Source organism: Ovis aries, chromosome 5 (assembly GCF_016772045.2).
Source record: "Ovis aries strain OAR_USU_Benz2616 breed Rambouillet chromosome 5, ARS-UI_Ramb_v3.0, whole genome shotgun sequence".
NCBI lineage: Eukaryota > Metazoa > Chordata > Mammalia > Artiodactyla > Bovidae > Ovis > Ovis aries.
Window position 1 is genome coordinate 67088703 of NC_056058.1, and position 16668 is coordinate 67105370.

The window sequence follows — 16668 nt, forward strand, 5'->3', positions numbered from 1 at the left end:
ATATGATGTACTATTGTTACTGGTTGCATTATTTTCATGGCTGTAGGTACCCTTCTCTCCTACTTCTTCTGCAGCATTATCAGCCAGCTATTTCTCATAGTGGAGACTCAACCGTACTGTGAATGCTTCTTATAAATCAATCAGTAATAGCCCTTCTTCAAGAGGCCCATTATATTGACCCTGACAGGAAGATTATTCTCATAGAAAGAAAACAACATATATTTTCAAGTGCTGGTGCTTGAGTGTATTCTACCACTTGTTTTGGTGAAATCTTTCTCTAATTTTAATGTTATACTCAATTAGAGTGCTCCTAACCACTGATCACTAGTGTGGATTTCCTGTGTCCTCCTCATGATTAAATCCTAGGCTGAGTCACCTCTGATCTTTTATTTGCCTAATCTTCAGAGAACTAGTAATTAGGCCATTTAGTGTCACTACCCAGTGATGATGACTATATGGCACAAACACAGGTGCCTCCTCTCCAACTAAGCCCGTTGTGGATGCTTCTATTTGATAACTGCACTATCTCCTATTGATGCAGCTTCACAGCTCTGTCTAATTTGGTGACCACTGGTCATTTGAAATGTGACTAGTCCAACTTAACCTAGTCTATACGGGTAAATTTCACACCAGATCACAAAGACCTAGCACAAAAGAAAAAAATGTAAAATATCTCAATTTTTATATTGTTATTTTATATATTATATTTAATTTTACAAGTTGAAATGAGAATATTTTGCATGCATTGGGTTAAATAAAATGTTATTAAAATTAATCTTACCTGTTACTTTTAACTTTTTTTAAGTGGTTATAAATGTAAAATTGTATATGTGGCTCACACGTGTGACTTGTGTTTTGTTATTACCTGCCTTCAAATCATTTTTAAGACAGTTCTTCAGGCAATCAGTTACCAATAAACCAAAATTAAAGCAGTCCTATTTTACGGAAGTGGAAAAGAGATCAACACATTTTGAGTTTTAAATCTTAGAATGAAAATAAGAACTTTTGAGTGTATCTAGTTTAGTGGTTCCCAAACATGTCTGTGCTTTAGAAAATCCTGAGATCTTAAATTGTAAAATGATAGATTTGTAGGTTCTACTCCTAAAGATTCTGGTTTAGTTGGTCTGGTTTGGGGCCCCAGATTGTGTTTTTAATACGCAGCTCTGGAGATCCTCTGATGAGCAGCTTGGTCTGAGAACCCCTGAGCTAGAACTTTTTAACATTTTGATGAAGTGACTTGCCCAGTGTGACAAATTGTTATTGGCAGAGCTAAGACCAGAACACGTGTTCCTCACGGATTATGTTTTGTACCACAGATCCCTAGGGTATTTTGTACTTCTGCAACCTAAGTGTCTTTCTCAGAACTCGGGTTAGAATGAGGAACTTGGGCTGCATCTCAGCCCACAAGAGTACTTCTTTTGCTTCCTTATTTGGAGAAAACAAATAAGGTTTGGCTCAGCAACCCCCTCTGCTGTCAATAATTCCTAGCACAGCTTGGCACAGCTGGCTTTGGGGAAGGGAGCAGGGAGGGAAGACAACACAGAAGGATATAGCAGAAAGGACAGTGCAGTGAGGAAATTATTTGCAGTCTGGCAGTGGTCAAGAGGAAACATCGCAGTTTAAACTTGTAGAGCCAAGCCGGCCTGTAGAGGTTGTTTACCTGACTGTCTCCTGTCTGGAGGAGAGAATATGGGCAAATCATTTCATCTCTCTGGGCCTCAGTTTCTTCCTCTGAACAGAGCAAAAGGACATGCTCTGCTTCCTCTCCCTCATTGGAGACTATTTGAAGAGTCCAATAAAATAACGGGAATGTTGTTGCTAATGTTTTGGTCCAAAGACACACCACTAGTTAGAGATGGAGCCAGACTTTGATCCCTGGTCTCCCAGTTAGTTAATTGAGGTGTCTTATACAATTTCATTTAACAAGGGAGAGATGTGTTCAGCTGCTTCAAGAGCGGTATAGGGGCAGGAAAAATGTACAAGGGAGGTTGAGGCTGGTCTTAGGCCTAGATGAATTGAAGCCAGGTTGCTACCCTCTTCTTTATATATCGCTCATCATTTATTCAGCTTGTATTTATTGAGCACCTCTTATGTGATTGAATCCATGCGAGATATGGTGATACCAAGTCAAATCAGATATGGTCCTTGTTATGACTATGGTTCTTGCTTTGCATCCCTGAGTATTTCCTTTGTCAGATATATTCTCAACTAGCTGTCATAATATACAAGTAACATGGCTGGGTGAAATAATAATCACTGTCATTTATGGGGAGTTATATGCCATGCATAGTGCTAGGCATTTTCCACTAACCTCCTCAGAGCACAGAAGTAGATCTAGAGACATTTAGAAAACTTTTCAAGGTAACGTGGAGTAGGTGGTAAAGTTGGGTTCATGCACACTCTTTAAACCACAATGCTGTACTGCCCTAAAAACACTTCCTTTTGGTAAAAGCATTAGGTAGTTATCAGGCCCCAGGCAAAAGGTATGTTCATCCAAATGTTAAAACCTAAAATATTTGAAATATGTTTACATAAATTGTAATACAATATTTTTGAAGAATGCTTAATGATCTGGAAAAAGGCCATTGATAAAATGCTACTTCATAATAGAAAGATATAAATCTGTTTGATACTAATTTTGTGAAACACATATTCATATCCATAAATACAGAAAAAAAGGATGGAGAGCAGCTCACTCTTGTTTTCATTTTTGCTGTTGGGCAGGCAGTAGTATTTTGGGAGAGTCTTATTTTCTTTGAACTTTGTGAATCTTTCATGATTTCTATAATATTTAAAACTTTTCTCCCTAACATTTTATTGTAACGATTTCCAAATCTACAGATAAATTGGAAGGATTTTACAATGAATATTCATATACTCACCACCTAGATTCTACAATGAACATTTTACTACACCTGCTTTATCACATGTCTATCTAGTCTTTTATTTAATCCATCTTATTTTTTGATGCATTTCAGGGTAAGTTGTTGACATAGGTACACTTCTTCTCAAGTACTAAAATTCAATATTTGTTTGTGTATTTTTTCTTATAAAATTCACTTACAATGAAATACACAAATCTAACGTAGCATTCAGTGAGGTCTGACAAATGTATTCACTCGACACATCCTTATCGAGATATGTGACACTGTCATCACCCCAGAGAGTTCCCTCATTCCTAGTCAATCTCTGTCCTCAAAGCAACTGCTGTTCTAATTCTTTCCAGCAGAAATTAACTTTGCTTGTTACAGAACTTCATGTAAATGGGATTGTATAGTATAGTATATAGTCTTTGTAGGGTTTCTTTTATGCAATATAATGTTTTTGAAGTCTGCCCAGTGAGTTGCTTGTATCAATACTTGGTTTCTGTTGCTGGGGATAGTATGACTACATCACTGTTTGTATTTCTAGTCTCCTATTGATGGACACCTGAGCTAGCCCATTTTGGGCTGTTATAAATAAAGCTGTTATGGGTATTCTTTCTCTGTGTGTGTGGAGATATTTTTGTCTTGGGTAAATATCTGGGTGTGGGATTTCTGGGTCATAGGGTAGGTGAATGTTTAGTTTTGTAAGAGACTGCCACACATTTCCCTAAAGTGGCTGTACTATTTTGTACTCTTGCTGACTATGTCAGCAAACTCTAGTTGCTCCATATCCTCGCCTATATTCTATTCTGAAGTGTATCTCATTTGTGTCAGTCTATTCTGAAGGGTATGTACGGGTATCTCATTGTGGACTACATATTTTTATAATCGTAAAATAACAAGTTTTATTTAAAAATAAATAAAACTGAAATAATGTCAAGGAAACGAAAAAGTCCTGGAAGTAAATTTAATAAAGTTAACTGTGCTCTTCTCTAGGTGGATTATGAATGGGTTTCTTTCTTGTACTACTTACTTTAGTTCCTAAATTATCCAAAATAAGCTCTTATTAAGAAGAAACATGTGTTTTTTGTTAAAAGAAAATATCCATGAGAGTTAATACATTGATCTAAGGGAATTCAGATATATTTTAGTTGTCAATGATTTTATTGATATGTGACAGCTTAAAAGAGATATACATAAATATGGGCTATATTTGGGCCTTACCTGTAAATACTCGGTGACATTGAGCAAGCTGCCCCTTCTGTCTTCGGTTTCTTCCTCTTTTTTTATAAGTGGATTGGAATAGATGCTAAGTCCTCCAACGGTTAGAGAGAAAATGCAATAGTGGTAGGAGTTGTAGGGAATGAGAGCTAGGACAAGTGAACTTTGATAGGGAACAGAGGCTCGATACTTAGGGGATCAAGCTGAGTGAAAGCCTTTGTCATGTGATTCATAGAAGTGGTCCAGGCCCACAGGGAGACTGCAGGGTGAAGTCAGAATGTGAGTTTGAGAGTCAGATGGTTCTAGATTCAAATCTAGACACAGAACTTTTCTTGATCTTTGATCTTAGGTGAGTGCTTCCTGAATCTCAGTTTTCTGCATCTACTAAGTGACGATACTAATCTTTATCCTGTTGACTGTGTGTGTGTGTCTATTTTATAATGGATAATATTTACAGAGGGCTTCCCAAGTGGATCAGTGGTAAAGAATCTGCCTACCAATGCAGGAGATGCAAGAGACGTGGGTTCAATCCCCGAGTCAGGAAAGTTCCCTGGAGAAGGGCATGGCAACCCACTCCAGTATTCTTACCTGAAAGATTCCATGGACAGAGGAACCTGATGGGCTACAGTCCATGGTGTCGCAGAGAGTTGGAGACGGCTGAATGACTATGCGCACATACAGTATTTACAAATGTAGTCATTTACAGAAGTACTTGCAATAGATTTTTGCCTTGGAATTTGTAGACAAGTGATAAAACTAGGAAAGAGGGACGTGACATAGAGGGAAATAAAAGGGGACCACAGATAAATTTAGAAACCAAGAGTGTGAAGATTTAGAGGAATGCTAGAGATGATCTAATCAAACCCCCATTGTAGAGGAGGAAAGTGAGGTCTAGAATTGATTTCCCCATGGATACGGTGGCAGGGTGAGTGGGGAAAACCCATGTGGTTTATTTTCTGACTTACCATAATGTTTTGGTTAACTTCACAACTTGACCCTAGCCTGGTGTCAGTTGGATGAAGTGGAATTTTCCTTGCACACCCGACTGGGGCCACTTAGCTTGGGGGATTTCAAATGCTGTAATCAGCAGGGGAACAGAAACAAGCACTCCAGGAGTCTTGCCAGTGGAAGACCGAACTCTTCAACTCTAAATTTTACAAGCTCAAGCAAAAGCCATGCTGTTGATCAGCTTAGCTCAGACCTGGAACAGTTTGTTGCTTTTGACTCTGATTCTTTCTGAGCTCATGCACCAACTTCCCTGGGAAGTACAGATAGCCCAACTAGGGGATTATCTGTGCATTAATTTCACCCTTGAGAAGTTTTCTCCTTTGTCCTGTATTGTAGGCTAGACACTCAGTATCTGACAACTATATTGTTTTCTGTCACTTTCAAAGGAGAGCAGATGTCCTTGCCATACTGATTTGCCCCAGTCAGTTTCTTTCAGGTTGTTTACCACTGTTCATGTGGCATTACCCTGTTTCTCTGCATAATTTCAGAGAAAAGGATTTCTTTTCAGAAAGCTAAAAATTAAGAGCTTAGAATCCCTCTTTTCAAATCTTCAGTCTTTTGGTCTGTAGAAGGAATTTAGGAAATCTCTTGGGTGGTGTTACTGGTTGAGAGAAAAGAAAAGAAGAAAAATCAAGATCCAGCTTGAATTTTCTCTTGCTCCTTAACCTGAGTCTCTATAAAAAGTCTTTTCTCCTTGCATACCACATTCCTCCTGACTTTGCAAAGGGGTGCTCTCTGCCCTGGAGATCTTGAGGCAGGAAATAACATTAAGCTATCCAAAGAAAGGCTGTTTTCACAAGAGAATTTTTACTCCAGCCTCATTTAAAAAATAATGAACCTCTTGTGAGCAAATCTCTTAGGAACCATATAGCCTAATTTTCTAAGATGTTGGATGGTGGTTAGAGGATTGAGAGGGCCATGGGAAGCTATGAAGACTGACTTTAGATTTTCATCTTTGCTTACGTATCTCTTATGATCAGGGTTAGCTTTACCCTGGAAGGAATAATTTTGCGAAGCTCCTCCAAACCAAGGCATAGAAAGCACAAAAGAAATGTTGATGCATTCTTGTGCTTTCCAACACAAATGTATTTCATAGAATCCTTGCTGCTATAAAGAAATTCTTTGAAAGCAAAATGTAAGAGAGCATTGTTCATGGAAATGGCCTTTCTTCCCTTGGCTAAGGGCTCCTTGTTCTTTTGCTTTTCTCACTGCCGCTCTGGCTTGCTTTGTTTATATGACAAAGTCAATATTGTACTCCATTTACTGACATTGACTAAAGTAGGGAAGATGGAGTCATGGCCCCAAAGGTAATGTGGTGGAATAGAAAGGCCTGGAACTCAGTCTGGTGTCATCAATTTGGTTTTGGTAATGACGTCTCAGACTTCAGTCTCATCCAATCATATCTGAGAAATAGATTTTACATGTTATAACGCACATGAGACATTTGGTACAGGTCCAGGCAACAGAGTAAGCACCCAGTAAATTCTTGCTAGAGTTGGCATGAAAGTTTGTTTGCTATAATGCTTTCTTCCTTAACAGGGGTGTGTGGCAGGGGACTGGAATCCTCCAAGAGCATAAGAGACATGGCTGCTCAAAGAGGGGCAGGGTCCAGGAAGAACTGCTCAATAATTGTTGAAGAAAAATATCAGCTAGTTCTTTTCCTGGGAGCTGACTCTATAGCTGTGGCCTAGTACATGATGTAGAAGAATCAAGAGATTTTGATTAAGACATATTTGGGCTCTGGATTCTAGTCTATTGATTTAACTTGTGTAATATTGTGTGTTGTTCAGTCACCAAGTTGTGTCTGACTCTTTGCAACCCCATGAATTGCATTATGCCAGCCTTCCCTGTCCTTCACTATCTCCCAGGGTTTGCTCAAACTCACGTGCATTAAGTCAGTGATGCCATCCAACCATTTCATCCTCTGTCCTCCCCTTCTCTTGCCCTCAGTCTTTCCCAGAATCAGGGTCTTTTCCAATGAGTCAGTTCTTGTTGCTTAAAAATATCTCTCTTCCAGGTTTAGTAGAGTGACCCAAATTTTCTGTGCTCTTCCCTGTCTTCTACTTTTGATGCTGGGAAAACTAGATTAAAGCACTGGAAATGACTCCATTCTCTGTGTGAAACCAGCCCTGAAGAAGCAATTAAGGCAACCCGAAGGTGTTGGCAGAAGTGTAATAAACCTTATGGGAGTGTTATTTGGGGTTGCTAACCTTCCTCACAATTGGACTCTTCTATTCACAGATTAGCACCAATAATAAGCTTCATTGAAAAGAACGGCTCTAATTGGTTCCTAGTTGTTGCTTTGGGACAAAAATTGAGAATGATCTGTTTGAGTCTGTGTCTACAGTTTCCCCAAGTGAACTGATAAATAAGTGAAAAGATTCACTCCACATCCTGACTGTTGAGTCTGTGGAAAGCCCGCCCAAGCAGTCTGGCTGGATTTCCTCTGTGAACCCATAGAGTATCTTGGCACCATGTGGATGCTTGCTTTGTGTGTGGATGTATGCACGTCTGCTTGTATGTGTGTTAGGATGTGTTTTAGAGTGTGTTTAAAACCATGATTCAGACAAATGAGGACACTTAGAAAGATTAACCAACCAAAGGCTCAAGTAGACATTTGATTGCTTGACTGCTCTCTTCTGTATTAGTTTAACTTAAAAAGCATAATGAAAACATTTTGGCTTAATGAACATAACCTGTGATAAATTGTAGTGCTTTAGGAGGCAAATAAATTAATGGGAAGAAAATTCAGCCCTAAGACCGAGGATGCTGTTTCCTGTTTAGTTGCTAAGTCGTGTCTGACTCTTTGCTGTAGCCTGCCAAGCTCCTCTGCCCATGGGACTTTCCAGGCAGTAACACTAGAGTGGGTTGTCAATTTCTTCTTCGGGGGGGTCTGCCCAACCCAGGGCTTGAACCCACATCTCCTGCATTGGCAGGCTGATTCCACACCTTTCTCTTATGGGAATTGCAATAAGAAGGATATTTATTTAAGTCAGATGTTATGGTTTTGGTCAAGGGCTATGGTATAACTTTTTTCTCGATTTTATATTCTTTGAATTAAGTCTATATTCTTTTATTGTGGTTTTATATGCATATTAATATTTATGTAAAATGCAACATTTACAATTTTTAAATTGTTTGTTGGCATTAAGTACATTCGTAGTGTTGTACAGCCGTTCACCACCATCCATCTCCAGGACTCTTTCATTTTCTCAAACAGAAACTTGGTACTCATTTAATCCTTTATTTGTAAGAGACAGCAAATTATAAATTTTGGAACCACCCATACCTTATTTACATGAGAACTTATCACAGAAGTGGCACATCGTTTGCTCAGTTATTAGATAAATGTTGGGCTTCCCTGGTGGCTCAGAGGTTAAAGAATCTGCCTCCAATGTGGGAGACCTGGGTTCTATCCCTGGGTTGGGAAGATCCGCTGGAGAAGGAAATGGTAACCCACTCCAGTATTCTTGCCTGGAGAATCCCATGGATGGAAAAGCCTGGTAGGCTACAGTCCATGGGGTCGCAAAGAGTCAGACACAACTGAGCGACTTCACTTTAACTTTAAACAGATGTTGACTGAGTACTGTTGATAAGCCAGTAGTGTGCTGAGGATGGTGTTGAACAAACCAGATGAAGTCTTGCCCTCATATCTTACAATCTGCTTTCTTATTGTGACTGTGGGAGGCAGAATAATGCCCTGCCCTCAAAGATGTCCATGTCCTAATTTCTGCAATCTGTGACTGTGTTACTCTGCATAGCAGAATGGGATTTTGAGGAGTGATTAAATTAAAAATATACAAGCAACTCCTGTAGCTCAATTCCAGAAAAATAAACGACCCAGTCAAAAAATGGGCCAAAGAACTAAACTGACATTTCTCCAAAGAAGACATACTCATGGCTAACAAACCCATGAAAAGATGCTCAACATCACTCATTATCAGAGAAATGCAAATCAAAACCACAATGAGGTACCATTTCATGCCAGTCAGAATAGCTGCTGTCCAAAAGTCTACAAGCAATAAATGCTGGAGAGGGTGTGGAGAAAAGGGAACCCTCTTACACTGTTGGTGGGAATGCAAACTAGTACAGCCACTATGGAGAACAGTGTGGAAATTCCTTAAGTAAGTAAGTGAAGTCACTCAGTTGTGTCTGACTCTTTGTGACCCCATGGATGGTAGCCTACCAAGCTCCTCTTTCCATAGGATTTTCCAGGCAAGAGTACTGGAGTGGGTTGCTATTTCCTTCTCCAGGAGATCTTCCCAACCCAGGGATCGAACCCAGGTCTCCCACATTGTAGGCAGATGCTTTACCATCTGAGCCACCAGGGAAGAGATTCCTTAAAAAGCTAGAAATAGAACTGCCATATGACCAAGCAATCCCACTGCTGGGCATACACACCGAGGAAACCAGAATTGAAAGAGACACATGTACCCCAATGTTCATCACAGCACTGTTTACAGAAGCTAGGACATGGAAGCAACCTAGATGTCCATCAGGAGATGAATAGATAAGAAAGCTGTGGTACATATACACAATGGAGTATTAGTCAGCCATTAAAAAGAATACATTTGAATCAGTTCTAATGAGGTGAATGAAACTGGAGCCTATTTTACAGAGTGAAGTAAGCCAGAAAGAAAAACATCAATACAGTATGCTAACACATATATGTGGAATTTAAAAAGATGGTAAAACGATAACCCTGTATGCAAGACAGCAAAAGAGACACAGATGTATAGAACAGTCTTTTGGACTCTGTGGGAGAGGACGAGGTTGGGATGATTTGGGAGAATGCCATTGAAACATGTATATTATCATATGCGAAACGAATTGCCAGTCTAGGTTCAATGCATGGTACAGGATGCTTGGGGCTGGTGCACTGGGATGACCCAGAGGGATGGGATGGGGAGGGAGATGGGAGGGGGGTTCAGGATGGGGAACACATATACACCCATGGCGGATTCATGTCGATGTATGGCAAAACCAATACAATATTGTAAAGTAATTAGCCTCCAATTAAAATAAATAAATTAATATAAAAAAAAGATCTTGATGGGGTTGTGGGGGGAGAGATGATCTTGGATTAAGGTCAATAAGCCGCCTGACAGTGCAGGAGATGCAGGTTCGATTCCTGGGTTGGGGAGATGCCCTGGAGAAGGAAATGACAACCCACTTCAGTATTCTTGCCTGGAAAATCCCATGGACAGAGGAGATTGGTGGGCTACAGTCCATGGGGTCACAAAGAGACAGGACTGAGTGACTGAGCATGCACATATGTACATACATACATTCATACAATTACGAGCATCCTTATGAGAGAAAGAGGGAGACAGGAGAGTCAAAAAAGGAAATGATACAACAGAATACAGTGATGGGAAAGGGGCATGAGCCAGGGAAGGTGGGAAGCCTCTAGAAGCTGGAAAAGGCAAGAAATGAATTTGCACCTAGAGTCTCCAGAAGGAACATAGCCTTCTTGACACATTGACATTAGCCTGTAAGACTCATTCTGGATTTCTGATCTTTAGAACTGTAAGATACTAAATGTGGGTGTTTAAGGCCATTAACTTTGTGGTAATTTTTTTATAGCAGCAATAGAAAACTAATACGCTTATCTTTTTATTTAGTCAGTTTTAAGTTAAGGACTTTCTTTACTGTGAGTTTTGCTTGGTTGGTTTAGGCAAGTGTGAAGTTTTTTCATAACACAAAATTACATTTGCCCTAGAAGCCCTCCCTGCCTCATGTCATCAAGCCTGTGCCCAGACTTAGCCTGTAATTTATATTTAATTCACTATGGTTAATCCATCATATTTCATTAGTTCATCATTCTTTAAACCATCCTCATTCATTCATTAATTCTTACCCCCTGGCACCATGCTGGGTATACTTAATGTCTAACACTCAATCTAGGAGACATCTTCTACTTGGTTTGGGTCCTTTCTCAAACAGGGCAATTTGCAGTAGTGGTGGTCATTCTGTTACCTGGTAAACTTGCATATGCGTAACTACTTTGTCTACAGTAAAAATGATTACTACCAAATGATGGTAGTATAGTCACATGTACTCTGTACTAAACTATAAGATACGTGATTTTTCTGAGACTCAGATAAATGTCATAAATGTCCTAAACAGGAGTCTTTGTTACATTAAAAAGGAAACCTTTGATAGTCCTAAACTCTCAATGTTTACCTTTTCCTGTGCTTTTTAGAAACAGTAATCCTTACCATTTTGGCTGGACAGTTCTCTCTTGAAAATGAGCAGTGATGTTTTTCACTCTGTGGCCTCCCTCTCCATCTGCTGGGCAGAGAGTTCAGGGCTGAGTGGATAAAGGAGTAAATAGCTACTGGTCTTTGGAAGAAAAACACATGAACTTGAGAATGGGAACTCCATGTTCTCTGTCTTCTTGACCTCCAACCAGAGAAGAACTGATTATCTTGTTTATCTGGTTTTTAGAGATCTTCATAAAAGTGAATCTCTTAAAAAATTCTGAGGCTAGTTGAACATATATATTTTGTGTTAAAAATAAAATCAAGGGAATGGAAAGTTGAACATCTTTAAAATGGCATACAAAGCCCTCCATGACCTGACTGACCCTTTTCCCTACCTGTCCAGACTTACCTTTCATCATTTTACCTCTTAATGTTTCAACCACTCTGAATGTTTTCAGTTTCTCTAACATCCTGTCTCTCCATGTCTTGGCTGTACCTGGCTCAGTCTGGACAGTGTTTTCTTTTCCCCCACCTTCCTCTGACCTTGGCCTTGCTGAATTCTTCACAATGTTCAGCTTAGAGGCTGCTTCTGTGCATTAGCATTCCCTGACCCCACACCATTCTGAAGTGCAGCTCTTAGGCATTGTGTTATTGATACCCATTTACTTGTCTTTGTCCCCTATGAGACTATGAGCTCCAAGAAAGCATGTTTCATGAGGGCCTGTGTCTTTTTCATAGTTTTCACCACTATGCCTGGCACTTCCTTTAATAGACTGGCACTTTGCCCACAGGCCAAATCTACCTCAAGCAGCCTTCTATGTGCCACCATTTGTTTTAATTGCACAGTTGAACATGACCGAGCAAATGACCAACGGGTACCTGTAATCAAACAGTCCGGAGATTTTAAGCACTTCCATTCATTCCTGGAGTAGTCACTGAGCCTTGGCAATAAGTAATTTAAATTCTGGACAGTGAGTTTTCGAGCTGCTTCAATGGCTGCATTTTGAGAATGGCGGAAAAACTCCGACCCTTTGATAATTAGACTGAATCAGTTTTCATAATTCTACTTTATGTGCTAGAATAGTTAGCAGGCTTCATTATCAGCAGCCTGATGAGACAGCCTTCAGCTTCTGATATAGATTTTGTGAGTAATTTCAATTTGCAAACAAACTCTGAACAGCACTGTTTCTTAGACAAAATAGTCTTATAGTTTCATTATAAATAATTTCAAAGTAGGTGCAGAACACAGCATATAATTAGCATCTTGTCTGTGTATGTCTGATCCAGAGAAAGGACCGATGACTGCCACAGTTGAAAGCAGCCACAAACAACCCCTGTAACCTAGGAAGCCTGTATTTGTTGAACTTGTACATTGATATCTTTTCTTTTGCTCTATATGTCTGGAACAGTGCCAGGATCTAAAAGACCCTTACAAATTAAGGGGAATGTATCTTCAAGACATTCCCGGAAAAGACATTTGACTTATTATCTGACAGAACATCCTGGGCTTCTTTTGTAATACTCACAAACTTCTCCCTCTGACCCACAGTGTCTCTCTAACCGACAGTAGCCTGAATGGTCCATCAAGGCAGAGATCACTTTTGTCTTTACTACTGAATCCCCAGAACACAAAGTAGATGCTTTGTAAATATTTGTTGAATGGATAGATAAATGATATGTATGAATAAACTTCCATAGTGAGGTATTGGTATATGCACATTTTTTAAAAATCTCTGGCAGCTCTACATAACTCTGTACTGAGTTAGAACTTCATAACTTATTTGAAAAATTCGGTTTGCCTCCTATTTCAGTTACTATGAGTACATAATAATCAACCCCAAAACTTATGATTTTACTCCTCAGCAACATCTAGTAGTGATAGTGGTAGTGTTAGTTGTTCAGTTGTGTCTGACTCTTTGTGACCCAGTGGACTGTAGCCCTCCAGGCTCCTTTGCACATGGGATTCTCCAGGCAAGAACACTGAAGTGGATTGTCATTCCCATCTCCAGAAGTTCTGCCAGACCCAGGGATAGAACCTGAGTCTCCTGCATTGCAGGCAGATTCTTTGCCGTTTGAGCTACAGGGGTTTTAAATTCAACAACATCTAATTTGCTCACAAATCTGCAGTCTTAGGGCTTGGTGGAGAAAGCTCATTTCCGCTCTGCTTGCTGTGCGCTGGGTCATCTTGGAGACTGGAGAAGGGAATCATCTGACAGCTGCTTCTAGCCTGGGCTAGAAGTCTTAAACAGCTGAAGACTGGCCAACCAGTCCTCCTCAGACACCTTTCTCTAGCCCTTTGTGGTCTATGTAACCTCTTCAGCATGGTGCCTTCAGGGTAATTTGACTTTGTATATGACGGCTCAGGGCTTCCTGGGTGGAACAGTGATAAAGAATCTGCCTGCCAATGTAGGAGATGCAACAGACTGGGTCAGGAAGATCCTCTGGAGAAGGAAATGGCAACCCACTCCAGTATTCTTGCCTGGGAAATCCCATGGACAGAGGAGCCTGGTGGGCTACAGTCCATGGGACCGCAAAGAGTCAGACACAATTGACCACACACACACACACACACACACACACGCATACACAGATGACAGCTCAGAGGTCTAAAGATGCATGTACTAGGGACAGAGGAAAAACCAAGTTGATGGTGTTTTGTTTTTTTGTGATCTGGTTATGAGTCTCATAGTGTCATGTCCACTGCATTCTATCCCTTTGAAGAGGTCATTAAGGCCAGCCTGTGATCAAGAGGAGTTTGAATTTAGACTCCACATTTCCTGGGAGAAGTGTCAACAAACTTGCAAAGATATTTCAAAGCCATTACTCAACCAATCACTTTACTGGAAGTTTTGCAACATCAACTAAGTCCAGACTTAACACTTACTCTGAATGAGACAGAAACTCCTGCAGAGAAGTAAAACTAGAATATCATCATCACTTCTTACATAAAAGGATAAAGATGAGGAGTTTGAATGTGGACCCTTCTTACTCCAATATAAGGCAAACTGTTATAACTCCTCCAAAGGCTAGACTTTTGGGATGCATTTCTGTTCTTTGAATGGGTGCAAGTGGGACTCTTATAAAGGGAGAGGGAGACAGGGGCAGCAGTCAATGTCACTGTAGACGTTAGTAGACACAAGCTTTTCTGTAGCCTCATTGCTTCCCTACTCTGTTCCGGCTTGTCCCCCTAGGCTAGGCTTCAGGAAGGCTGCTTAGTGACTTTCCCTTCATCTTCCAGTTGCCTTTTCCAGAACTTTTCTTTCCCAACTACTCCCACAATTGTGCAAAATATCATTTCTATAATAAATAATAAATTTGATATTCTGTAACAGTGATAGTGGTTCTGTATCTAATTGAATACTAACCAATAGAGAAGAAACCAGCATCATATTATTTCATAAAAAATTCTTAGTTTTGACTCAATATAGCTTGAATAGTTTGTTATTTTCAACACTAAGCTTCAACTTTGTATAGATGACAGCTATAAACTAAGTGTAGGGGACCTATTAAAATCTAATGATATTTCTTGGAACTCTTTGCATTGACCTCTATTAAAACATCACCCCCAAAATGCATAGAGTACAGGTTAATAATATGCAGTACAACGTGTATTTTTCTTCTGCCAGTCCAGGGGTTGGCAAACGTTTTCTGAAAGAGACTAGGTAATAAACATTCTAGGCTTTGAGGGTCCCTGTTGCAAAGACTCAAATGTGCTGATAAGGTGTGAAAATACATAGATAATACATGATTGAATGGGAGAGGATATATCTCAATGAAACTCCATTCACAAACATAGGCCGTGGACAGGCCTGTGGGTCTTAATTTGCCAGTAAGCGCTCAGAAGCCAGTTGACATTCCGTAAATATTGATCTGATAAAAGAAAAATGCCATGGAAATGATTTTCTGAAGGACCACAGAGGATGTAAAAGAAACAAGAAGTGACTTGCCTCCAGTATCACCTGTATAGCAGGAACAATATCAGAGAACCAAGAGGAGGAAAGAGAGGAAAAGGTTAATATTAAAGAAATTGAAATAAAAAGTTTTTTTCCTGTGGGCTGGTAGGAAATAATGTGTTGTAGGCAATATACTTGTTTCATGAAGTGGGGTACAGCACTTTTACATATCCTAAAAATGTTACTCCTTAGCTGAGGCTCCCCCTTGGCAAGCTTGACTAGGCTGATAGTACTAGTCATTTGAGTATATATGTGGGTATGGGGGCAGCAGTTGCTCCCTTTCTTAATATGGCTGGAGCTTCAAGGCTTATGCAGTCCAGGAAAACAGTGAAAGTTTCTGGCACTCAATTTGAAGTGGTCACCATGGTGCCAAGCCCTACTGTGGGATTGTGGCAGAGGTTCCCAAGGTCACAGCAGGGGGCCAACTCTTCCTCTTCCCCACCCTCAGGCCTGAGGAATTTCGTTTCTTACCCACAATGCACTAAAACAACAAGTGACTCCTCTCTGTTCTGGAACAATCTAAATAGTTGCAAATTAGTTGGCCCTAGAGATCAAATTGCCAACATCTGTTGGATCATAGACAAAGCAAGAGAGTTCCAGAAAAACATCTACTTCTGCTTTATTGAGTATGCCGAAGCCTTAGACTATGAGGATCACCACAAACTGTGGGGAAAAAAAGATGGGAATACCAGACCACTGTACCTGCCTCCTGAGAAATCTGCATGCAGGTCAAGAAGCAACAGTCAGAACTAGACATGGAACAATGGGCTGGTTCTAAATTGGAAAAGAAGTATGTCAAGGCTGTATATTGTCACCCTGCTTATTTAACTTATATGCAGAGTACATCATGAGAAACGCTGGGCTGGATGAAGCACAAGCGGAATCAAGATTGCCAGGATAGAGAGAACAAGATGGCAGAGGAGTAAGTGGATGTGGAGTACATCTCTCTCCATGGATCCATCAGGAATACACCTTCAGGCACCGAAGTGCGTGCAGAACACCAGCTGAGAGCGGACAGGAGGACCTGACCAGCGGAAAAGAATACATAGAACGACGCAAAACTCGGTAGGAGGAAGTAGGAACTAGGGGACAAAACAGGAGTGTTAGTAGGACTAGACCTGCCTTCAGCCAGTGGGGGAACTGAGGCAGGGGTCCGATCCCCACTTTGGGGCCATTGTCTGAGTCAGTGGAGAGACATTTAAGACTGAGAGTGAAACAGCTGATCTGTGGCAGCCTAAATGGAATGAGAATCAGACAGTTTTTGCCATAGCCAAGACATCCATACCCTGGACATACCCCGGACAGGGACTCAGGTCCCCTGGAAGGCGCAGTGGCTGGGAGCTGAAGTTTAGGGATTGTGGAGCAATCCCAGGGTGAGGGCTGCTGTTGACTTCAGAGAGACAGATTGAGGGTATG